Below are 26584 nucleotides of genomic sequence, written 5' to 3'. Positions count from 1 at the left end.
TCTACTTGGACGACATCCTGATCTTTTCCAGGAATCTCGCAGAGCATAGGATACAGGTCAAGGAAGTACTTCACCGTCTGCATAAGACCCATCTATAGGGCAAGATCTCCAAATGTACCTTTGAGGTACTGTCCATTCCTTTCCTCGGATATATCATCTCGGGCACTGAGCTTCGCATGGATCCGTTAAAGGTTAAAGCCATCCGGGACTCTCTCCTTGAAAGCGGTGCAAAGATTCCTGGGCTTTGCAAACTATTATAGGAAATTAATTAATGACCAAGAAGGGTTCTAATCCGAGTTGGTAGTCTTCCGAAGCTGTGGAAGCATTTTCCCAGTTGAAATCGGCCTTTATGTCTGTTCCAGTGCTCCAGCAGCCAAACCTAGACAAGCCGTTTTTCTTGAAGGTCGATGCATCCTCAGTTGGTGTCGGAGCTGTCCTTTCCCAGTACTCCTCTGATGGGAAGTTGCATCCATGTGGATACTACTCTTGAAAGTTTTCGCCTGCAGAACGAAACTATTCCATAAGAGACCAGGAGCTTTTGGCAATAAAATCTGCCTTGGAGGAGTGGAGATATTTATTGGAGGGTGCCAAATATCTTATTATCATCTATACCGACCACAAGAACTTGCTCTACATCAAGACCACTCATTGTTTGAATCCCCTCCAAGCTAGATGGGCACTCTTTTTCTCCCGGTTGTCATTTGTTATTAAGTACCGGGCCGCCACTCTCAATGCTAAAGCTGACGCTTTGTCTCATTCTCTAATCGCCTCCGAAGAGGAGAATTCACTTGGATATAATCTAATTCTCAGTCCTGTCTCCATCACCGCAGCTCCCACCTCCCTGGGTCCTCCTCCTGGGAGATCGGCCGTTCCAGCTGAACTTTGCCCAAAATTACTACAGTGGGCTCATGCCTCCAAATTCTCCGGTAATCCAGGTGTTCAAAAAATGTTTACATTTTTGCAAAGGTCTTACTGGTGGCCCACCATGTGGAGAGACATACAGGATTACATTAGCTCCTGTCCACAATGTACCCAACACAAGGTCCCTCCTCTGCCTCCTGCCGGATTGCTTCGTCCTTTGTCCATTCCTAGAAGGCCCTGGACCCATATTTCTATGTACTTCATCACTGAGTTACCCCTTTCCAAGGGTTAAACACCATCTGGGTGATCGTTGATCGCTTCTCGAAAATGTTACATTTTGTTCTGTTGACAGGTCTACCAACGGCTCCCAAGCTGGCTCAAATTTTCATCCGAGAACAATTCCGATTTCATGACAACGTGTGTGTGTGTTTTTTTTCCCCGTGGTGGACTGACAGTGTTCCTTGGCAATTTTAAAGTCTAGTTTGGAGTGCCACGAGTTAAAAAAAGGTTGAAAATCAATGGCGTACACATTAGCAGACTACATGCAAAAATGAGGAACATCAGAGCTAAGGGTTGGTCTATGGCTACGCAGACTGGACACAGCAGTAGCAAATGAGGTGGGGTTTTTTTGCACGTACGAGCTCGCAGCTGTCAGCACATACATGCCCAAAAACGGCCATGACACGCCTTGTTTTCACAAACACGCCCTGCAAACTCCCCGATACCACTTCCAAATAGACACTTCCTGTATATCACTTTGCAATGAAATCCTCAATGCGATCAAGATCACAGCGCCACCATTGTGCATGCACATTGCGATCGCAGCACATGAGCAGTCCACCAATAATTGCTCTGTTGCGTCATAATCATCCACTGCGTACAAACATGAGTTAGGCACTATGGGGGTAATTCAGACCTGATTGCTAGGGTGTGTTTTTTACATCCCTGCGATCACATAGTCGCTGCCTACAGGGGAAGGGTATATGGTATATCAGTTTGTGCAGTCTCTGCACTGCCCAGGACTTACTCAGCCGCTGTGATTGTTGATTGGGGCCAGAGCTGACGTCAGATACTCTCCCTGAAAACACCTGGTCCCTCCTGCGTTTTTCCGGACACTCCTGTAAAATGGTCAGTTGCCACCCGCAAACGGCCTCTTTCTGTCAGTCACCTTGCGATCACCCATGGATTAATTTTTTTTGTACCATCCCGTTGCTAGGCACTGATGCCCGGTACAGTCATCCGACACATTGCAGTGCATACGCATGCACAGTTCAGATCTGATTGCCCGCTATGCGAAAACGCACAGAAGCGATCAGGTCTGAATTATGCCCTATGTGTGGAGAAGCAGCCACAGTGTTGAGAAAGGAAATGTTGGGAGGTAGATGCAGTACGGTGACTTGATATTTTCGTGCAGTCAGAGGAGGGGCTGTAATAAGTAAATATAAGTGCACACACACACATATATATATATATATATATATATATATGTGACAAACTCAGAGACCAGGCTACCACTGCTGATCCACAAGAGGTTTCTCACCTAAGTGAATCCTTTCTGTACCTGAGTTTCTTGATCTCACACCCAAGTAGTCGACCTATGAGGCTTGACGGATGGTTCAACAGAAAATCCCTTTGACACAAGGGGCCTTTTTTCAAGCTTTCATGATCGTTATATCGGGTTATTGTATCCGCTTATTTTGACATTACTTACCATTCAGTTGAGATGTACCCCTGATGAAGTCTTATAATAAGACGAAACGCGTTGGTTTCTTCTTGTTCTTCTTTGATGTTACCTCTGAATTCATACTGAGGATAAAGAGGAGACTGTAGAGATTCACCTACAATTGTTTTCTACTCCTCAAGCGGAATTATATGTGGAACAACATACCACTCCTTTTCTGTGTAATCACCAGCATTGGACTTATTTTTATGTTTATATAATACATTTTTATGATGGAACATGTTACTATTTTGTTTTGACTTATGAGGATGTGAAACTAATGAATAGTGCCTACATAGAATAGGGTGTTGATATAACCCCCTGGTGCCAGTTCATCTATTGTCACGTATTCCTTTATTTAGTTCCTCCTAGCAAGGAACTTAGTTGAATCAGGCAGCCAGTTGGAAAAATTCATAATAACTACATCAGTTCTTCCTAAATAGCGCAGAGAGAGAGAGTATTGTTTATAGATAGATAGATAGATAGATAGATAGATAGATAGATAGATAGATATACATACGTGTGTGTGTTTTTATGTTTGTATAGACAGGGCCTCCTGGAGGCTAAATAGATGATAGCAACCCCACTCCCCCAACAAGCCTGCCCCCTTCTGTCTCAACAGCCCACCAGTGTCTGCCCAGCCGGCACTCTTTTTGTCTCCCCACCCAGCACCCTTTCTGTCTCTCCAGCCAACCCCCATTCTGTTTCTCCAGCCAGCTCCCCTTCTGTCTCTCCAGCAAGCCCCTCATGCTGTCTCTCCAGCCAACCCTCTGTCTTTCCTTCCAGCTCCCCTTCTGTCTCCCCAGCCAGCTCCTTCTGTCTCTCTAGCCAGCTCTCTTCTGAGTCCCTAGCCAGCACCTTCTGTCTCTCCAGCCAGCACAATTCTGTCTCTCCAGCCAGCACCATTCTGTCTCCCCAGCCAGCACCATTCTGTCTCCCCAGCCAGACCCCATTCTATCTCTTCAGCAAGCCCCCAACTCTGTCTCTCCAGCCAGACCCCATTCTGTCTCTCCAGCCAGCTCTGCTTCTGTCTCTCCAGCGAGCCCCTCATTCTGTCTCTCCAGCCAGACCCCATTCTGTCTCTCCAGCCAGACCCCATTCTGTCTCTCCAGCCAACCCCCTGTCTTTCCAGCCAGCACCATTCTGTCTCTCCAGCCAGCACCCTTCTGTCTCTCCAGCCAGCACCCTTCTGTCTCTCCAGCCAGCACCCTTCTGTCTCTCCAGCCAGCACCATTCCGTCTCCCCAGCCAGCACCATTCTGTCTCCCCAGCCAGCACCATTCTGTCACCCTTGAATGTTACATTTCAAAATATGAAACATTGCAAAGAGACATGTCAAGAGGTCATACAGTATTTGTGGGAGGGCGCAAATTTTTAGATAGCATGTGGGAGCTGAACACCCTAGCGCCAATCCTGACAGTGATACAGTTGCCTATATATTAAAATAAGTTCCAGTGAACACTTTGCTGCTGGAGCAGAGCATCTAAGCTTATCATGTGTGATTATGTCTAGGAAGACTTCACTACAGCTTCGGGTTATACAGTACAGTATATTCCATGGACTTTGAAATACACCTGTTAAATAGACATTAACAGAACAGGTATAGAACGGCATTCCAGTATACAGAATAAGAGGAAATGTACTATTTCTATGGTCAAGGTCAATACAGTACTAGAAAACAATGGACATTTCTGTTTCCTTCTTTAAAAATGGGGACTGTGCCTGCAAATGAAGGACATACTGTATGGCAAACATGAGGTGAAAGCAACAGAAAGCGCAACAGGATTTGCTGTGCTATATAAAAAACTGTTAATAAATAAATATATATATATATATATATCTACACGCATATATAAATTACGTATATTTCTCTCTCCTCCCGCACACACCACAGTCTGTGACTCCATGCTGCATTCCCAACTCCCTGACCCCATCCCAAAGCCCTGTATCCCCTCACCAATCTTCTCTTACCCAGGGTAGAGACTCCCCTGTGCTGCACTCCCCAGTATACAGACCTGAAAACCGCACAGCAGTACCTATGCAGCCCAGACACCCCACCAGAAGAGGCCAGCGCAGTGTACGGGAATCCTGGCCAGTGGAGCTTCTGCCATGTCCCATAACTCCCTGCAACAGAGCTATACCTGGAAGAGCGGGCGCACACTCACGCTGCACAGTCACTGTGTGAGAGAGGCTCCTGTCACTCTGAGGCTGTGCCTACAGGCAGGAGCGGTTCTTGGTGCGGGAAAGCAGTGCCTTCGCCCGGGGCGCTGCGGCCTGGGTGCGCGGCCGTAGTCTCCCCGCAGGCACCGCCACCTACCCGCACCGCGCTCCCCGCTCCACGGCTGCAGCAGATGCCGTGGGCTGTGTGGGCGTCCGCTGCAGCAGGCTCCAGGGACAGACACTAGAGGCCAGTATTGACCTCTAGTGTCTGTGCGGCGCTGCTATAATGGGAGAGACGTCATGACGTCTCTCCCATAGAGGAGCCGGCAGCCAGACGGAGCAGCAGCAGTCGGGAAGCAGGAGCGGGGCAGTGGTAAGTATTGTTTTTATTATGTGTGTGTGTGTGTGTGTGTGTGTGTGTGTGATTGTAAGTGGCGACAGGGGGCACAGCGACAGGGGGCCAAGCAACAGGGGGCACAACTACTGGGGCAAAGAAAGAGGGGGCACAACTACTGGGGGCAAAGAAACGGGGCACAACTACTGGGGGCAAAGCAACAGGGGGCAGAACTACTGGGGGCACAGCTACTGGGGGCAAAGCAACAGGGGGCAAAACTACTGGGGGCACAACTACTGGGGCAAATCTACTGGGAGCATACTGTAGCTATAGGGGGCACAACTACTGGGCCAATCTACAGGGGGCATAGCTACAGGGGGCATATCTACAGGGTGCATATCTACAGGGTGCATAGCTACAGGGGGCATATCTACTGGGGGCAAATCAACTGGGGGGCAAAACTACTTGGGGCAAATCTGGGGGCACAGCTACTGGGAGCATAACTGTGGCCACGCCCCTCCCCTATGAAGCCACGCCACTATTTCTTTTGCGCACACTAACTGTTTTGCCGCGGGGGGCGCCAGTGGAAACTCTCACACTGGGCGCCACAAGGTGTAGAACCGGCCCTGCCTACAGGCCTCTGCCCTATTTGGACAAGTGGTGTATCCTTGAGGCCCCTCTGATCCTTGGGGCCCGGTACAGATGTCCCCTTTGACCCCCCCTGTCGCCGACCCTGGTGAAAGGCTATTGATACATGGAGAATACTGACATTCCCTGGCAACCCACACAAATATAGAGAGAGTGTGTACTACTCAGTGTATTGGCTCTCTTACGCCTTATAATAGCTTCAGCCTCATTCAATTATGGTCATAGAACATTCCATTTAGGCCATCTCACTTGCGGAAAATACAACCACACATCTCAAGGGCTCCACCAAAACATATGAACCTTATAACAATGTTTTCCTTAATAACGATTAGATGCCTGTTTTTCCTCATAGATTGTGTTCCGTATAATACTCAGTTTGGCAAATACAGAACATTCATATTGCTATAACTTACATGCCCTGTTACAGTATATTCTCCCCTTTGCTCACGTATCTGTTACCAGTTACACCGAAATTCTACAACAGCAAATAGCACTTCATTAATGTTAAAAGTGGATGATAAGTTCTGGCAGATCACAAGGAGAGTTTTAGTTAAAAAAAACAAAAAACATTGAAAGCATTTCTATATACATCTATTGCCAGGGTAGGGTAGTGTGCCCAGCAGATGTTACAAGTCGGGCTCTTTGCAGGTAAGTGCCCGTACTGATTCCTGTTAGTCTGTCACCTCCAGGAGGATTGGGCTACCGCCATGAGGCTTGTGGAGAGATGATACCTCTCGGTCTACACGTCTCGCCTCCTTGCTGTGCTTGTGGTCTCCATACACTGAACTGCCTACGGTGTAGCAAATTGCTAATTGCGCAACACTGAGTAATAATTGTAGGCACCAGATATACCTACAGGATCATCCAATAAAAGCATAACACAACGCTCAGCTTACTACCTCCAAAGAGTTCTTTATCATAGCTCTGTTAACGAATTTCTTGGGTTCTGCCTTCATCATAAGGGTATAGTTCAGTGTGCTGGATTAAGGGTCTATTTACTAAGACTTGGAAGGAGATAGAGTGGACGGAGATAAAGTACCAGCCAATCAGCTCCTAACTGTTATGTCACAGGCTGGGTTTGAAAAATGACAGGAGCAGGGGGCTGGTACTTTATCTCCATCCAAGACTTAGTAAATAGACCCCATGACTTGCATCACTTTCTCAACCCTTTTGTTCAAATGAGAAAAAGTACATAAAACTAGGATAGGGTAATATGTGTCTCTAAGTGCCCACTGGGCCACAGTTGGAAACATGGGATGCATAATGGACGATCCAACTATGATTAAATAAAACGGACCATTCAATATCTTCCTGTACTTATATTTTTATACATTGCTGCACTTTTTTTTTACCAACTTAAAAAAAAAACGACTTTATTTTGATCTAAATAAAAGGCCAAAATGACTTTTTCCAGACACGTCCATGAGTCTTTAATCAGTTTTCACTTTGAATGCCAGCATTATCTGTACAATGGTGCGATGTGTCAGCGTGGCACCTTTAACGTCTTAATACGAGAGCGCTGTGTTATCTGCGTAGCACCATGGATGAAAACCTTTAGACTTTTTTTATTTGCATAAACCACTTTTATTATGGCGAGCAGATGTTCCTCGTTACATGTCATACCTCAAAAACATGGTTGATGATTTATAAAATGAATACCAGAAACCAGCTGAACTTACAGAAAACAATATGAAAAGTTAAAAAGGTGCCAACTGGGACCTCAAAAAGCGTTTGTCAGAGCTTACTAGGAGAAAACAAGAAAGATGTCTACAAGTCCAGTGCTTTACGATGGTTCCACCCTGGACACAATCCAGAGTCTCCTGATTGCGTTGTACTAGGGTAGGTAATAGGGCCGTAATGTTTCTTACAGATCTGCATTTCAAAAATATACTCTTCTATCTGTAGCCAACAAAATAGCTGTTAAAATTTCTAACATTTGAGTTCAATATATTCAGTATTCACAATTGAGCTATATGAAAACAATTTATAAGAAATAGGCTGTGAAGTATATATTATACATACATATAGGACAGTTGGACGCATTTAGCTTAGACTGTATGTAGAAGAACACGCACAGAATAAAGACGTATTTGCACACATATGTTTAGAAGGTTGCATCTCAAGATGCATCCAGTTCAACATCAATAGCATTGGTGCCTGGCGTAGCAACTGTGTATACGTGTTGCCCCACAATACCATAGAGGGAATCTAAAGATGTGACGTGACAGAGATGGGAGATGACCTGATGGTATAGTAAGCCAGCAAACCCTACAGGTACCTTATTTGTACATGTGTAAATGTTCGACAGTGGCATGATTGGTTGATAGGTACCATTTTGACATGCAAAGGAGAATGTCGGCATGATAGAGTTGTCAACATGCTTAGCTTCTTGACAGCCAACATGTCCACATTCATCAAGTCTACAAGATGAAATGCCAACATGATAAACTGTTAACACACCATCCCTGCTGGTCTAGTGGTGTCTTACATTCTTCCGGCGGCAGGGCCATCTTAATAGCATTGTAGGCCCTTAGCAAAGCAATGCGCTGGAGACCCTATCCACCCATTCACGGAAAACAATAAAAAAAAATCTGAACATGACCCACCTGCGGTCCTGCACTGTCTCTCCACATGGTTTCATACAGTGAATGGCACTCTGATTGGTAGATAGCTTCAGCCAGGTGTGGACTGGCCATAGGGCTCAACCGGAAGATCCCCGGTGCACTCGGGCCTGTTTTGTTTGTTGACATGTGAGGGGTGGTGTTGTCATGGTTACACGGTATACCTCTGGTGCTGCCCATGTGAGGCCACTTTTATACATTTTTCCAGGGCCACTTTCAGTTCCCAATCTGTCTCTGCCCGACTTTGAAAGAAAGTGCAATGGAATATGCTAGCGCTACATCAATGTTAATAAATACATGAATATATACATGTTACAGCCAAGAATTATAAAACCTCTTGGTGTCGCTGGGCCTTTCAAACAACAGTGGAAATTTGAAACATAATTTGAAATATAAAAAAAAAATCCCCTGTGTGGGGCAATTTGTTTTATTGGTTTTTTTTTTGTGGGGGCCAATGTATGTATTCTCCTGTGGGGGACAATGGTGGAAATTTACTAAGCTCCCGAATCCATTTGAGTTTGTCTTTTTTTTCTAAGTGTCATCGCGGTAATTTACTAAACACAAATCTCGGCAGTGTTGGGGCTATTCATATTGACATACACGGCCGTCCACAAAAATACGAATCAATAGACCATCGGTCAAATGCGGCGGTTATTTTATATAACACAGGAATTTACTAAGAATTCGTATTCTCAATCACTGCCGACAATAGCCAAACACTGCCGGAAAAGCATGGAATTCGTACAGAAATAGAACTTTCAAATAGAACTGCATTTGGCTGGTGTATTTGGAGAGTCATGCATGGATCAGTGAGATCCGTGCATGTTTCTCTGTCTAAAAGTATGTGAAATAGTTCAAAATTTTAAAAAATTTGCATGGGGTCCCCCCACCAAAGCATTTCCTGCTCCGTGCTCTTTGAGCTGGTCCTGCTTGTTAAAATACAGAGGGTAAAAAAGCATAGGGGTCCCCTAGTATTTATACAACCAGCACCGGGCTCTTGGGCCTGTCCTGGTTCCAAAAATACGGGGGGGGGACAAAAGACGTAGGGGTCCCCCGTATTTTTAAAACCAGCACCGGGCTCCACTACCCAGGGACATAATGCCCAGGCCCGTCGCATACGCCGGCTACGCAGTGGAGTAGAGCGCCGGACCGCTGAGGGCGCTGCTGCATTCTGTGACAGTGAGTCACTGTCACTCACGCTGCGGCACACCACCCGCCAACAGTCTCCTCTGACAAGCGCACAGCTGTGCCGTTGTACAGGGGAGACATGGAACCCCCTACACCTGCCCCGCACATTTTAAAAGCAAGCACCGTGACCACTCCACTTCCGCCGCGGTGCAGCCGCGATGATGATAATCTGACTGAGTCAGCGTAGTGTAACCGGCTGAACATCAGCAGCAGGCACCTCCAGCCTGAGCTCCTAGGACAGGACTATTGCTGTATCTCTGCTGCCCAGTGCCATGATCCGGACCCACTGTCAGTCTCCTGAGTACATCTGGTCAGTGGCCATTTCATACAGCTGGGCATGGATGCTAAGCAGGTACTGACCCTGACTGATGATATAATATGTACATGGGGGGGGGGGTATTATCCATATCAACTGACATTGGGGGGATATTATACATATGACACTGACTGCTATAATGTACTCTGGGGGTATATTATCATCCATATGGTACTGACTGCTGTTGTATACAATGGGGGTTATACTATCCATATCACACTTAGAGATGAGCGGGTTCGGTTTCTCTGAATCCGAACCCGCCCGAACTTCATGTTTTTTTTCACGGGTCCGAGCAGACTCGGATCCTCCCGCCTTGCTCGGTTAACCCGAGCGCGCCCGAACGTCATCATGACGCTGTCGGATTCTCGCGAGACTCGGATTCTATATAAGGAGCCGCGCGTCGCCGCCATTTTCACACGTGCATTGAGATTGATAGGGAGAGGACGTGGCTGGCGTCCTCTCCATTTAGATTATAAGAGAGAGAGATTTACTGGAGCTTAGGACTAGGAGGAGTACTGTAGAAGTGTAGAGAGTGCAGAGAGTTTACTAGTGAGTGACCACCAGACAGTGCAGTTTATTTAATATATCCGTTCTCTGCCTGAAAAAAGCGATACACACAGTGACTCAGTCACATACCATATCTGTGTGCACTGCTCAGGCTCAGCCCAGTGTGCTGCATCATCTATATATATTATATATCTGTCTGACTGCTCAGCTCACACAGCTTATAATTGTGGGGGAGACTGGGGAGCACTGCAGTGCCAGTTATAGGTTATAGCAGGAGCCAGGAGTACATAATATTATATAGTGAGTGACCACCAGACAGTGCAGTTTATTTAATATATCCGTTCTCTGCCTGAAAAAAGCGATACACACAGTGACTCAGTCACATACCATATCTGTGTGCACTGCTCAGGCTCAGCCCAGTGTGCTGCATCATCTATATATATTATATATCTGTCTGACTGCTCAGCTCACACAGCTTATAATTGTGGGGGAGACTGGGGAGCACTGCAGTGCCAGTTATAGGTTATAGCAGGAGCCAGGAGTACATAATATTATATTAAAATTAAACAGTGCACACTTTTGCTGCAGGAGTGCCACTGCCAGTGTGACTGACCAGTGACCTGACCACACTGACCACCAGTATAGTTAGTAGTATACTTATATTGTGATTGCCTGAAAAAGTTAAACACTCGTCGTGTGACTTCACTTGTGTGTTGTTGTTTTTTTTATTCTATAAAAATAAAACTCATTCTGCTGACAGACAGTGTCCAGCAGGTCCGTCATTATATAATATATAATATATACCTGTCCGGCTGCAGTAGTGATATATATATATTTTTTATATCATTTATCATCCAGTCGCAGCAGACACAGTACGGTAGTTCACGGCTGTGGCTACCTCTGTGTCTGCACTCGGCAGGCAGTCCGTCCATAATTGTATACCACCTAACCGTGGGTTTTTTTTCTTCTTTATACATACATACTACTACGACATCTCTTTATCAACCAGTCTATATTAGCAGCAGACACAGTACAGTACGTTAGTTCACGGCTGTGGCTACCTCTGTGTCTGCACTCGGCAGGCAGTCCGTCCATAATTGTATACCACCTAACCGTGGTTTTTTTTTCTTTCTTCTTTATACATACATAGTTACATAGACATCTCTTTATCAACCAGTCTATATTAGCAGCAGACACAGTACAGTACGGTAGTTCACGGCTGTGGCTACCTCTGTGTCTGCACTCGGCAGGCAGTCCGTCCATAATTGTATACCACCTAACCGTGGTTTTTTTTTCTTTCTTCTTTATACATACATAGTTACATAGACATCTCTTTATCAACCAGTCTATATTAGCAGCAGACACAGTACAGTACGGTAGTTCACGGCTGTGGCTACCTCTGTGTCTGCACTCGGCAGGCAGTCCGTCCATAATTGTATACCACCTAACCGTGGTTTTTTTTTCTTTCTTCTTTATACATACATAGTTACATAGACATCTCTTTATCAACCAGTCTATATTAGCAGCAGACACAGTACAGTACGGTAGTTCACGGCTGTGGCTACCTCTGTGTCTGCACTCGGCAGGCAGTCCGTCCATAATTGTATACCACCTAACCGTGGTTTTTTTTTCTTTCTTCTTTATACATACATAGTTACATAGAAATCTCTTTATCAACCAGTCTATATTAGCAGCAGACACAGTACAGTACGGTAGTTCACGGCTGTGGCTACCTCTGTGTCTGCACTCGGCAGGCAGTCCGTCCATAATTGTATACCACCTAACCGTGGATTTTTTTTCTTTCTTCTTTATACATACATACTACTACGACATCTCTTTATCAACCAGTCTATATTATTAGCAGCAGACACAGTACAGTACGGTAGTTCACGGCTGTGGCTACCTCTGTGTCTGCACTCGGCAGGCAGTCCGTCCATAATTGTATACCACCTAACCGTGGTTTTTTTTTTTTTCTTCTTTATACATACATAGTTACATAGACATCTCTTTATCAACCAGTCTATATTATTAGCAGCAGACACAGTACAGTACGGTAGTTCACGGCTGTGGCTACCTCTGTGTCTGCACTCGGCAGGCAGTCCATAATTGTATACTAGTATCCATCTCCATTGTTTACCTGAGGTGCCTTTTAGTTGTGCCTATTAAAATATGGAGAACAAAAATGTTGAGGTTCCAAAATTAGGGAAAGATCAAGATCCACTTCCACCTCGTGCTGAAGCTGCTGCCACTAGTCATGGCCGAGACGATGAAATGCCAGCAACGTCGTCTGCCAAGGCCGATGCCCAATGTCATAGTACAGAGCATGTCAAATCCAAAACACCAAATATCAGAAAAAAAAGGACTCCAAAACCTAAAATAAAATTGTCGGAGGAGAAGCGTAAACTTGCCAATATGCCATTTACCACACGGAGTGGCAAGGAACGGCTGAGGCCCTGGCCTATGTTCATGGCTAGTGGTTCAGCTTCACATGAGGATGGAAGCACTCAGCCTCTCGCTAGAAAAATGAAAAGACTCAAGCTGGCAAAAGCAGCACAGCAAAGAACTGTGCATTCTTCGAAATCCCAAATCCACAAGGAGAGTCCAATTGTGTCGGTTGCGATGCCTGACCTTCCCAACACTGGACGTGAAGAGCATGCGCCTACCACCATTTGCACGCCCCCTGCAAGTGCTGGAAGGAGCACCCGCAGTCCAGTTCCTGATAGTCAGATTGAAGATGTCAGTGTTGAAGTACACCAGGATGAGGAGGATATGGGTGTTGCTGGCGCTGGGGAGGAAATTGACCAGGAGGATTCTGATGGTGAGGTGGTTTGTTTAAGTCAGGCACCCGGGGAGACACCTGTTGTCCGTGGGAGGAATATGGCCGTTGACATGCCAGGTGAAAATACCAAAAAAATCAGCTCTTCGGTGTGGAGGTATTTCAACAGAAATGCGGACAACAGGTGTCAAGCCGTGTGTTCCCTTTGTCAAGCTGTAATAAGTAGGGGTAAGGACGTTAACCACCTCGGAACATCCTCCCTTATACGTCACCTGCAGCGCATTCATAATAAGTCAGTGACAAGTTCAAAAACTTTGGGTGACAGCGGAAGCAGTCCACTGACCAGTAAATCCCTTCCTCTTGTAACCAAGCTCACGCAAACCACCCCACCAACTCCCTCAGTGTCAATTTCCTCCTTCCCCAGGAATGCCAATAGTCCTGCAGGCCATGTCACTGGCAATTCTGACGATTCCTCTCCTGCCTGGGATTCCTCCGATGCATCCTTGCGTGTAACGCCTACTGCTGCTGGCGCTGCTGTTGTTGCTGCTGGGAGTCGATGGTCATCCCAGAGGGGAAGTCGTAAGCCCACTTGTACTACTTCCAGTAAGCAATTGACTGTTCAACAGTCCTTTGCGAGGAAGATGAAATATCACAGCAGTCATCCTGCTGCAAAGCGGATAACTGAGGCCTTGACAACTATGTTGGTGTTAGACGTGCGTCCGGTATCCGCCGTTAGTTCACAGGGAACTAGACAATTTATTGAGGCAGTGTGCCCCCGTTACCAAATACCATCTAGGTTCCACTTCTCTAGGCAGGCGATACCGAGAATGTACACGGACGTCAGAAAAAGACTCACCAGTGTCCTAAAAAATGCAGTTGTACCCAATGTCCACTTAACCACGGACATGTGGACAAGTGGAGCAGGGCAGGGTCAGGACTATATGACTGTGACAGCCCACTGGGTAGATGTATGGACTCCCGCCGCAAGAACAGCAGCGGCGGCACCAGTAGCAGCATCTCGCAAACGCCAACTCTTTCCTAGGCAGGCTACGCTTTGTATCACCGCTTTCCAGAATACGCACACAGCTGAAAACCTCTTACGGCAACTGAGGAAGATCATCGCGGAATGGCTTACCCCAATTGGACTCTCCTGTGGATTTGTGGCATCGGACAACGCCAGCAATATTGTGTGTGCATTAAATATGGGCAAATTCCAGCACGTCCCATGTTTTGCACATACCTTGAATTTGGTGGTGCAGAATTTTTAAAAAAACGACAGGGGCGTGCAAGAGATGCTGTCGGTGGCCAGAAGAATTGCGGGACACTTTCGGCGTACAGGCACCACGTACAGAAGACTGGAGCACCACCAAAAACTACTGAACCTGCCCTGCCATCATCTGAAGCAAGAAGTGGTAACGAGGTGGAATTCAACCCTCTATATGCTTCAGAGGTTGGAGGAGCAGCAAAAGGCCATTCAAGCCTATACAATTGAGCACGATATAGTAGGTGGAATGCACCTGTCTCAAGCGCAGTGGAGAATGATTTCAACGTTGTGCAAGGTTCTGATGCCCTTTGAACTTGCCACACGTGAAGTCAGTTCAGACACTGCCAGCATGAGTCAGGTCATTCCCCTCATCAGGCTTTTGCAGAAGAAGCTGGAGACATTGAAGGAGGAGCTAACACGGAGCGATTCCGCTAGGCATGTGGGACTTGTGGATGGAGCCCTTAATTCGCTTAACAAGGATTCACGGGTGGTCAATCTGTTGAAATCAGAGCACTACATTTTGGCCACCGTGCTCGATCCTAGATTTAAAGCCTACCTTGGATCTCTCTTTCCGGCAGACACAAGTCTGCTGGGGTTGAAAGACCTGCTGGTGACAAAATTGTCAAGTCAAGCGGAACGCGACCTGTCAACATCTCCTCCTTCACATTCTCCCGCAACTGGGGGTGCGAGGAAAAGGCTCAGAATTCCGAGCCCACCCGCTGGCGGTGATGCAGGGCAGTCTGGAGCGACTGCTGATGCTGACATCTGGTCCGGACTGAAGGACCTGACAACGATTACGGACATGTCGTCTACTGTCACTGCATATGATTCTCTCAACATTGATAGAATGGTGGAGGATTATATGAGTGACCGCATCCAAGTAGGCACGTCACACAGTCCGTACTTATACTGGCAGGAAAAAGAGGCAATTTGGAGGCCCTTGCACAAACTGGCTTTATTCTACCTAAGTTGCCCTCCCACAAGTGTGTACTCCGAAAGAGTGTTTAGTGCCGCCGCTCACCTTGTCAGCAATCGGCGTACGAGGTTACATCCAGAAAATGTGGAGAAGATGATGTTCATTAAAATGAATTATAATCAATTCCTCCGCGGAGACATTGACCAGCAGCAATTGCCTCCACAAAGTACACAGGGAGCTGAGATGGTGGATTCCAGTGGGGACGAATTGATAATCTGTGAGGAGGGGGATGTACACGGTGATATATCGGAGGGTGATGATGAGGTGGACATCTTGCCTCTGTAGAGCCAGTTTGTGCAAGGAGAGATTAATTGCTTCTTTTTTGGGGGGGGTCCAAACCAACCCGTCATATCAGTCACAGTCGTGTGGCAGACCCTGTCACTGAAATGATGGGTTGGTTAAAGTGTGCATGTCCTGTTTTGTTTATACAACATAAGGGTGGGTGGGAGGGCCCAAGGACAATTCCATCTTGCACCTCTTTTTTCTTTTCTTTTTCTTTGCATCATGTGCTGATTGGGGAGGGTTTTTTGGAAGGGACATCCTGCGTGACACTGCAGTGCCACTCCTAAATGGGCCCGGTGTTTGTGTCGGCCACTAGGGTCGCTAATCTTACTCACACAGTCAGCTACCTCATTGCGCCTCTTTTTTTCCTTGCGTCATGTGCTGTTTGGGGAGGGTTTTTTGGAAGGGACATCCTGCGTGACACTGCAGTGCCACTCCTAGATGGGCCCGGTGTTTGTGTCGGCCACTAGGGTCGCTAATCTTACTCACACGGCTACCTCATTGCGCCTCTTTTTTTCTTTGCGTCATGTGCTGTTTGGGGAGGGTTTTTTGGAAGGGACATCCTGCGTGACACTGCAGTGCCACTCCTAGATGGGCCCGGTGTTTGTGTCGGCCAGTAGGGTCGCTAATCTTACTCACACAGCTACCTCATTGCGCCTCTTTTTTTCTTTGCGTCATGTGCTGTTTGGGGAGGGTTTTTTGGAAGGGCCATCCTGCGTGACACTGCAGTGCCACTCCTAGATGGGCCCGGTGTTTGTGTCGGCCACTAGGGTCGCTAATCTTACTCACACAGCTACCTCATTGCGCCTCTTTTTTTCTTTGCGTCATGTGCTGTTTGGGGAGGGTTTTTTGGAAGGGACATCCTGCGTGACACTGCAGTGCCACTCCTAGATGGGCCCGGTGTTTGTGTCGGCCACTAGGGTCGCTTATCTTACTCACACAGCGACCTCGGTGCAAATTTTAGGACTAAAAATAATATTGTGAGGTGTGAGGTATTCAGAATAGACTGAAAATGAGTGTAAATTATGGTTTTTGAGGTTAATAATACTTTGGGATCAAAATGACCCCCAAATTCTATGATTTAAGCTGTTTTTTAGTGTTTTTTGAAAAAAACACCCGAATCCAAAACACACCCGAATCCGACAAAAAAAATTCGGTGAGGTTTTGCCAAAACGCGTTCGAACCCAAAACACGGCCGCGGAACCGAACCCAAAACCAAAACACAAAACCCGAAAAATTTCAGGCGCTCATCTCTAATCACACTGACTGCTATTGAATTGTGAATGATATTGAATTGTGAAATGTGAATTGATACTATTCTGTGGCCACGCCCCTTCCCCATGAATCCAAAACTATTCTGTGGCCGCGCCCCTTCCCCATGAAGCCATGCTTCACTAAGGGGCGCCAGAATATATATCCACATACCAAAAAAATTAGGCTTAGGCCAGCCTTGATAATGCCACAGCCAGGGGACACATTTATATTGGTCCCTGCGGCCGTGGCATTACCCTCCCAACTAGTCACCCCTGGCCAGGGTTCCCTGGGGGAGTGGGGACATCTTAAATCAAGCCCGCCCCCCCTCCAGGCAGAGCAGGCCCTAATCTATATGATGCCCTAGGCAAAATTATGGCTGGTGCCCCCTAGCACCGCAGCTAGTTCCGCCTCTGACAGGGCACCCCTTTCCCAGCACCATCACCCCACACCCATAGCAGTCCTCATTTTAGTCCTCCTACCCCCTATATTTTAAATAGAAATAGTGAGCACTTTTGGTGCACAGCCCAAAAAAGGACGTGTTTTTGCTGGGATGGGGCATGACCATACAATAGTACCCCCAATTCAAATTACACCACATAGTAATGCAACTTTATTCACATTATATCATGTGATAGTGTCCCTTATTCACATTACATCACAAAGTAGTACCACTTTATCTTTTATACGTTGCTTCTCACCGTAGTGCCCCTTATTCACATTACACCACACCATATTGCTTTTTATTCATACTAGACCACACAGTAGTGCACTTTTTATATGTTACGCCACACAGTAGAGCACCTTATACACATAATGCCACACATTATTAATGCCCTTATACACATAATAACATACATAATGTCCCTTACTCATATGCCACACATTATACACATGACACACATAGCACCCCTTACACAAATGCCACACATTATTAATGCATTTATACACATGACAAACATAACGCCCCTTACACATATGTCGAACACTATTGCACAATCAACCCATCCACACACAGCACTCACATGGCTGCTAACACCGTGACCTCTGCTTGTATACAGATGTGTCCTCATACATCTTGACTTAATATGCCAAGCAGCAAGAGATGCCTGGCGTGAGTCAACTGGTAGCTCTAGGCCAGCTATGCTAACGGGTACCTTTTGTGCCATAAATGCGTCTTATTTGCATTCATGTATGAGTAGGACGCGCAAGTCAATGGTGGGAAAATTGCAGTCTGCAGCTAACCGCGAGGTTAATTGAGGTCACTCTTGTGGGTGACCTCAATTAACGTTACGGTTAGCCACAGACCGCAATTGTCCCACCATTAACTATAATTGAGGACCGCGATCCTCCATTATAGTCTGAATGACAGGCCAGGAGCACACAGCCAATCAGAAGAGCGCTATGACGTGGCGCTCCCTGATTGGATGTTGGGTGCTCTAGTGACAGCAGTCACGAGGGGGTCCCGGCATTTGGGAAAAGGGTATCCATGTGTAAACATGGATCCCCTTTAGTCGCATGCTTCGGGTTATTCGGTTTGTTATTTTTTTAACCCCTGAGATGCCTGCTTGGACAGAAGAGGACCGATCTGCACAAGTTAATAGGTGAGTATATTGGGTTTTTTATTACAGGTACCCCACTGGATTCTACGTGGACAAGGGGACCGAAGTGCTGCGTGGGACACTAGGTATGTTTGAGTGTATAAGTGTGCATGTTTGTGTAAAATAACTTTTACTATCACGGTGTGTGTGTTGTGTTTTTGGGGGGTATTTATTTTATTGTGGAACTACAGGTACCAGTGGGCCCGTTAATTCCCCACATGCTGGCACTTGTGGTTCTCCAAGTACCAGCATACGGGGGATGCTTGCTGGGACTTGTAGTTCCACAGCAAAAGACAATATTCTTTTTTTACACATTTTTGGCTATCAGCCTGGCACCCACCACCCAGGGGTGCTGGGGACAGCCTTGGGCTTCACCCTTGGCCCTTGGGTGCCTGGTGGAAAGGGACAAGAGGCGTCACTGGGTGTGGTGACACCCGGTGTGCACCCTTGATATCCCAGCGTACCTGGGTAGCGATCGCATCAAAAGGGGCATTGTCATAAATTAAAGGGGTGTGGTCTCATGGGCTCATCACTGCGGGGGCAGACTTGCAGCAAATAGGGAGCGTGCCTGTACATAAAGGGGGCAGGGTCTCGCAGGATCGTCACTCCGGGGGCGTGCCCAGCATCTCCGAAGATACTGGGCTGTACTGGGCTGCCTCCGGAGACTGTCTCACAGCGCTGTTGGCTCCTCTTCTATGACAGGAGCTGGGTGCTGTAGCAGACTTTCACACTGCAGCACCTGGCTCCTGTCACTGCAGAGGAGCCGACATTTTGGTGTCACCCCTTCCAGGTGTCACACTCCGGTGCGTGCCGCACCCCCCGCACCCACCTTGTGATGCCACTGGAGGGGACCTTTTGATTTAAGGGGTCCCCACTCTCCCAGGGAACCCCGGTCAGGGGTGACTAGTTGGTGGGGTAATGCCGCGGCCGCAGGGACCAATATAAATGTGTCCCCCGGCCTTTTCATTATGTCCCTGGCTAGTGGAGCCCGGAGCTGGTTTTAAAAATACGGGGGAACCCTACCTCTTTTGTCCCCCGTATTTTTGGAACCAGGACCGGCCCAAGAGCCCGGTGCTGGTTGTATAAATACTAGGTGAACCCTCTCTACGCATTTTTCCCTCGGTATTTTAACAACCAGGACCGGCTCAAAGAGCCTGGGGCTGGTTACGCTTAGGAGGGGGGACCCCACACAATTTTTTTTATTTTTTTTTTTACTATTTTAATACTTTTACACAATGAAGCCCTGCACAGATCTCACTGAACCGGCCGGGCATCATTGTGTTTTGTCCGGCAGTGTTTTACTATTCTCTCCCGTAAAACACTGCCGGCAATGCGAATTTCATCGACATTGGTGAACTCGAATTGAAAAAACACTGTTGTTTAGTAAATTACAGTGTTTTTTTCTCAAAAATTTGCACTCTCAAACTGCCAATGTCAGCCGAGATTGATCTTGGCTGACATCAGCTAAAACATGATTCTTAGTAAATATACTCCAATGTGTGTTTTTTCCTGTGGGGGCCAATGTGTTTTATTTTTGTATTGTGCAATGTTTTTCATGAGTCGAATGCGCGTACAGACTTTCAGTACAGAGTCAGACACACGCACCAAGAAGTGTTTTAGAAATGTGTTGGGCATTCCTGTGTAGTTACAGGGGTTGGCTTATCAGACGCAGATGTAACGTACAGTTGGCGTGTTGCTGATAGTGGTTGCATATAATATCCAATATGTTGAATAGCATAGGGCTGGTGAAAGTATCAATGGAGCGGCCGATGGTGGCTTCTAAAGACGCACAAAGCATGACTGCAGCTTTTTAGGCACTATGAGTGGGTTTCTCAGTCCTTGTATATTTGGATGCACAGATGTACACTAGAGAACTGCATTGTAGCGTCATTAGCATAAAGTCACAGACACAACTGCAGCAAAAGACGCAAAGAAGGCCGCAACTTTGTGCAAGTCAGAATCAGACCCTAGGAGGACGAATCCCGCCCCCACAACAGACCCCACCCCCATTAGGGTTGCTTCCATAAAGTTCCTAGGCTGGTTTTTCATCCCAATCCGCCCTTGACTCCTGCCGTCATCCAATCAGCATGCAGGCAGCCATTCACTGTCTGGCTGCAGGCCTGGAGGCAGGTAGAGTACGCTGCCTCGTCGCTCTGATTGTGTGTCCACCATCCTCCCATGCTGGAAGGCCCCTAGAATTGTGTGGCCCTGGGCAGCTTCCCAGTGTGCCTGTACGTTAAGATGGCCCTGCCCCTATGTAGTGAGACAGCAATAAGGAATTCATGTTTGTTGCTCATCTGCAACCAGAGTATTAGGGATAGTGGGCGGGATGTACTAAGGGAAAAATGCGGTAAAACCCCCGTTTGTGGGGATTTTGCCGCATTTTCAAATGTACTAAGACCTGGCCGCCCAAATATCTCCATCTTTTTATGGCGATACCCTATAGAAGTCTATGGGCTTCTTTCCGCTACCCGCCGCACCCACCACACTTGCCGCTCACGCCAACCCCCCTCTCACCTGTGTCCTGGCAGCCTGCTCCAGGATCCCCCGCCTCCTCCCACGCATCACAGCCTTGTCTCCTTCCAGCTGCAGAGAGGAGGAGGAGGAGACCAGGGACTCCCAACACACGTCACCTCCCAGTGCTGGGAGGTGACGGAGGCCGCCAAAAAACCCTCTCCTCGGGACCATCAGTGATAGCAGGGCTCCCCTGGCATTGCATTGCGTTGCAATACTATTTGCATATGTCAGTACATATGCGATTAGCATCGTTGCGTTGGCCCGCGATCACTGTTCGTACATACCGCCTAGTGTACTTGCGCAGTTATAATCCTCCTGTGCATCATTCTGCCTCAGTAGGAATTAAAAAAGCCCAGGTATAATTACTGATAGGGAGTTTCATGGAAACACACAGTAATGCATTTACTCATACAGTAGTAAAACTATGCTATAGAACCTGCAGCAACGGGTCACAGTTGGGGGACATATGGGACCTTTTGGAAGCCAAAACTTGTATTGCAGCCTACATCACGTCAGCAATCACAGACCTACAAACACTGAATAACGCCTTTAATCTACTGAAGAAAAGGCACTTTGACATTACAGCAAACTTTCAAATCATTAAATCAAAATATTAAATGAAGCCCATAAAGATCAACTCGGAGCATGATTTACCAAAGTGAAGATACATTTTAATTCCCTCCAGCAGGGAAAAATATCATAGAGAGATCTTCCCAAGAGGCTACATGTCTTTTGATGTTGAGTAATTCACTAGCAAGGAACAGCATATGTGATACACATTTCAGTAAATACCTTCAAATATTGTATACTGCAGGCGTGATATTTCAAGTCTGTCTTATTAAGGGACATTTCTTGAAAAAGTGATTTCACTAGACTGCATCGGTAAATAAGAATTTACTTACCGATAATTCTATTTCTCGGAGTCCGTAGTGGATGCTGGGGTTCCTGAAAGGACCATGGGGAATAGCGGCTCCGCAGGAGACAGGGCACAAAAGTAAAGCTTTTCCGATCAGGTGGTGTGCACTGGCTCCTCCCCCAATGACCCTCCTCCAGACTCCAGTTAGGTACTGTGCCCGGACGAGCGTACACAATAAGGGAGGAATTTTGAATCCCGGGTAAGACTCATACCAGCCACACCAATCACACCGTACAACTTGTGATCTAAACCCAGTTAACAGTATGATAACAAAAGGAGCCTCTGAAAGACGGCTTCCTACAACAATAACCCGATTTTTGTAACAATAACTATGTACAAGTATTGCAGAATAATCCGCACTTGGGATGGGCGCCCAGCATCCACTACGGACTCCGAGAAATAGAATTATCGGTAAGTAAATTCTTATTTTCTCTATCGTCCTAGTGGATGCTGGGGTTCCTGAAAGGACCATGGGGATTATACCAAAGCTCCCAAACGGGCGGGAGAGTGCGGATGACTCTGCAGCACCGAATGAGAGAACTCCAGGTCCTCTTTTTGCCAGGGTATCAAATTTGTAGAATTTTACAAACGTGTTCTCCCCCGACCACGTAGCTGCTCGGCAGAGTTGTAATGCCGAGACCCCTCGGGCAGCCGCCCAAGATGAGCCCACCTTCCATGTGGAATGGGCATTTACATATTTTTTGCTGTGGCAAGCCTGCCACAGAATGTGCAAGCTGAATTGTACTACAAATCCAACGAGCAATAGTCTGCTTAGAAGCAGGAGCACCCAGCTTGTTGGGTGCATACAGGATAAACAGCAAGTCAGATTTCCTGACTCCAGCCGACCTGGAAACTATATTTTCAGGGCCCTGACAACATCCAGCAACTTGGAGTCCTCCAAGTCCCTAGTAGCCGCAGGTACCACAATAAGCTGGTTCAGGTGAAACGCTGACACCACCTTAGGGAGAAACTGGGGACGAGTCCACAGCTTTGCTCTGTCCGAATGGACAATCAGATATGGCTTTGTGAGATAAAGCCGCCAATTCTGACACTCGCCTGGCCGAGGCCAGGACCAACAGCATGGTCGCTTTCCATGTGAGATATATCAAATCCACAGATTTGAGTTGTTTAAACCAATGTGATTTTAGGAATCCCAAACTACGTTGAGATCGCCCAGTGCCACTGGAGACATCAAAAGGGGGTTGTATATGCAGTACTCCCTTAACAACTTCTGGACTTCAGGAACTGAAGCCAATTTCTTTCTGGAAGAAAATCGACCGGTCGAAATTTGAACCTTAATGGACCCCAATTTGAGACCCATATACACTCCTGTTTGCAGGAAATGTAGGAATTAACCTAGTTGAAATTCTTCCGTGGAGCCTTCCTGGCCTCACACCATGGAACACATTTTCACCTAAGCAGTGATAATGTTGTGCGGTCACCTCCTTCCTGGCTCTGACCAGGGTAGGGATGACCTCTTCCGGAATGCCTTTTTCCCTTAGGATCCGGCGTTCACCCGTCAACGCGGCTGCGGTAAGTCATGGAACAGACATGATTCTTGCTGAATCAAGATCCTTTCTAGTATCTCTTGAAGTTCCGGGTACCAAGTTCTTCTTGGCCAAACCGGAGCCACGAGTATAGTTCTTACTCCTCTCCTTCCTATCATTCTCCATACACTGGGTATGAAAGGCAGAGGAGGGAACACATACACCGACTGGTACACCCACGGTGTTACCAGAGCGTCCCAGCTATTGCCTGAGGGTCTCTAGACCTGGCGCTTCATGTGGGACGCCATCATAACCACCTTGGTCTTTCCCAACGGTTTACAAACATGTGGAAACTTCCAGATGAAGTTCCCACTTTTCCGGGTGGAATTCATTCATGCTGAGGAAATCTTCCTAGTTGTCCACTCCCGGAATGAACACTGCTGACAGTGTTATCACATGATTTTTCGCCCAGCGAAGAATCCTTGCTGTCATTGCCCTCCTGCTTCTTGTGCCGCCCCGTCTGTTTACGTGGGCGACTGCCATGATGATGTCCTACTGGATCAGCACCGGTTGACTTTGAAGCAGAGGTCTTCCTAGGCTCAGAGCATCGTAAATTGCCCTTAGCTCCAGTATATTCATGTGGAGAGAAATCTCCAGACTTGACCACACTTCCTTGGAAATTTCTTCCCTGTGTGACTGTTCCCCAGCCTCTCAGACTGGCATCCGTGGTCACCAGAACACAGTCCTGAATGCTGAATGTGCTGCCCTCTAGAAGATGAGCACTCTGCAGCCCCCACAGAAGAGACACCCTTGTCCTTGAGACAGGGTTATCCGCTGATGCATCTGAAGATGTGATCCGGACCATTCGTCCCGCAAATCCCCCTGAAAAGTTTTTGCGTGAGATCTGCCGAATGGAATCGCTTCGTAAGAAGCCACCATTTTTCCCAGGACTCCTGTGCATTGATGCACTGATACTTGGCCTGGTTTTAGGAGGTTTCTGACTAGGTCGGATAACTCCCTGGCTTTCCCCTCCAGGAGAAATACCTCTTTCTGGACTATGCCCAGAATCATTCCTAGGAACAGCAGACGTATCATCGGAAAACAGCTGCGATTTTTGGAATATTTAGAATCCACTCGTGCTGTCGTAGAACTACTTTAGATAGTTCTTTTCCGACCTCCAACTGTTCTCTGGAAACTTGCCCCTTTCAGGATATCGTCCAAGTAAGGGATAATTAAGATGCCTTTCTTCTTTTAAGAATCATCTTTTCGGCCATTACCTTGGTAAAGGCCCGGGGTGCCGTGGATAATTCAACGGCAGCGTCTGAAACTGATATTGACAGTTCTGTATCACGAACCAGAGGTACCCTTGTTGAGAAGGGCAAATTTGGACATGGAGGTAATCCTTGATGTCCAGGGACACCATATAGTCCCCTTTTTTCCGGTTCTCTATCACTGCTCTGAGTGACTCCATCTTGATTTGAACCTTTTTATGTAAGTGTTCAAAGATTTCAGATTTAGACTATGTCTCACCAAGCCGTCTGGCTTCAGTACCACAATATAGTGTGGAAGACTAATACCCTTTTCCTTGTTGTAGGAGGGGTACTTTGATTATCACCTGCTGGAAATACAGCTTGTGAATTTTTTCCCAATACTGCCTCCCTGTCGGAGGGAGCCGTTGGTAAAGCAGGCTTCAGGAACCTGCGAGGAAAAAATGTCTCGACTCTCCAATCTGTACCCCTGGGATAATACTTGTACGATCTAGGGGTCAACTTGCGAGTGATCCCACTGCGCGCTGAGACTCTTGAGACTACCCCCCCACCTCACCTGAGTCCGCTTGCACGGCCCCAGCGTCACGCTGAGGACTTGGCAGACGCGGTGGAGGGCTTCTTTTCCTGGGAAGGGGCTGCCTGCTGCAGTCTACTTCCCTTTCCTCTATGTCTGGGCAGATATGACTGGCCTTTTGCCCGCTTGCCCACATGGGAAACGGAAGGATTGAGGCTGAAAAGACAGTGTCTTTTTCTGCTGAGATGTAACTTGGGGTAAAAAGGTTGGATTTCCCAGCTGTAGCCGTGGCCCCCAGGTCCGATGGACCGACCCCAAATAACTCCTTCCCTTTATACGGCAATACTTCCATGTGCCGTATGGGATCTGTATCACCTGACCACTGTCGTGTCCATGACATCTTCTGGGAGATATGGACAACGCACTTATCTTGATGCCAGAGTGCAAATATCCCTCTGTGCATCTCGCATACATATATATAGAATGCATCCTATTAAATGCTCTATATCAATAAAATATTTTTAGTCAGGGAATTCGACCAAGCCAACCCAGCACTGCATCTCCAGGCTGATGGCGATCGCTGGTCGCAGTATAACCACCGTATGTGTGTATATACTTTTTAGGATATTTTTCCAGTTGCCTATCAGCTGGCTCCTTGAGGGCGGCCGTATCTGGAGACGGTAACGCCACTTGATAAGCGTGTGAGCGCCTTATCCACCCTAAGGGGTGTTTCCCAACGCGCACCTAACTTCTGGCGGGAAAGGGTATAACGCCAATATTTGCTATCGGGGTAAACCCACGCATCATCACACACTTCATTTTATTTTATCTGATTCAGGAAAAACTACAGGTAGTTTTTTCACTCCCACATAATACCCTTTTTTGTGGTACTTGTAGTATCAGAAATATGTAACACCTCCTTCATTGCCCTTAACGTGTGGCCCTAATGAGGAATACGTTTGTTTATTCACCGTCGACACTGGATTCAGTGTCCGTGTCTGTGTCTGTGTCGACCGACTGAGGTAAATGGGCGTTTTTTTTAAAAACCCCCGACGGTGTTTCTGAGACGCCTGGACCGGTACTAATTGTTTGTCGGCCGTCTCATGTCGTCAACCGACCTTGCAGCGTGTTGACATTTTCACGTAATTCCCTAAATAAGCCATCCATTCCGGTGTCGACTCCCTAGAGAGTGACATCACCATTACAGGCAATTTCACCGCCTCCTCCAACATCGTCCTCATACATGTCGACACACACGTACCGACACACAGCACACACACCTGGAATGCTCTGACAGAGGACAGGACCCCACTAGCCCTTTGGAGAGACAGAGGGAGAGTTTGCCAGCACACACCAAAAAACGCTATAATTACATAGG

The sequence above is a fragment of the Pseudophryne corroboree genome, chromosome 4 (assembly GCF_028390025.1).
Source record: "Pseudophryne corroboree isolate aPseCor3 chromosome 4, aPseCor3.hap2, whole genome shotgun sequence".
Taxonomy (NCBI): Eukaryota; Metazoa; Chordata; class Amphibia; order Anura; family Myobatrachidae; genus Pseudophryne; species Pseudophryne corroboree.
Note: the sequence above shows the minus strand (reverse complement) of the source record.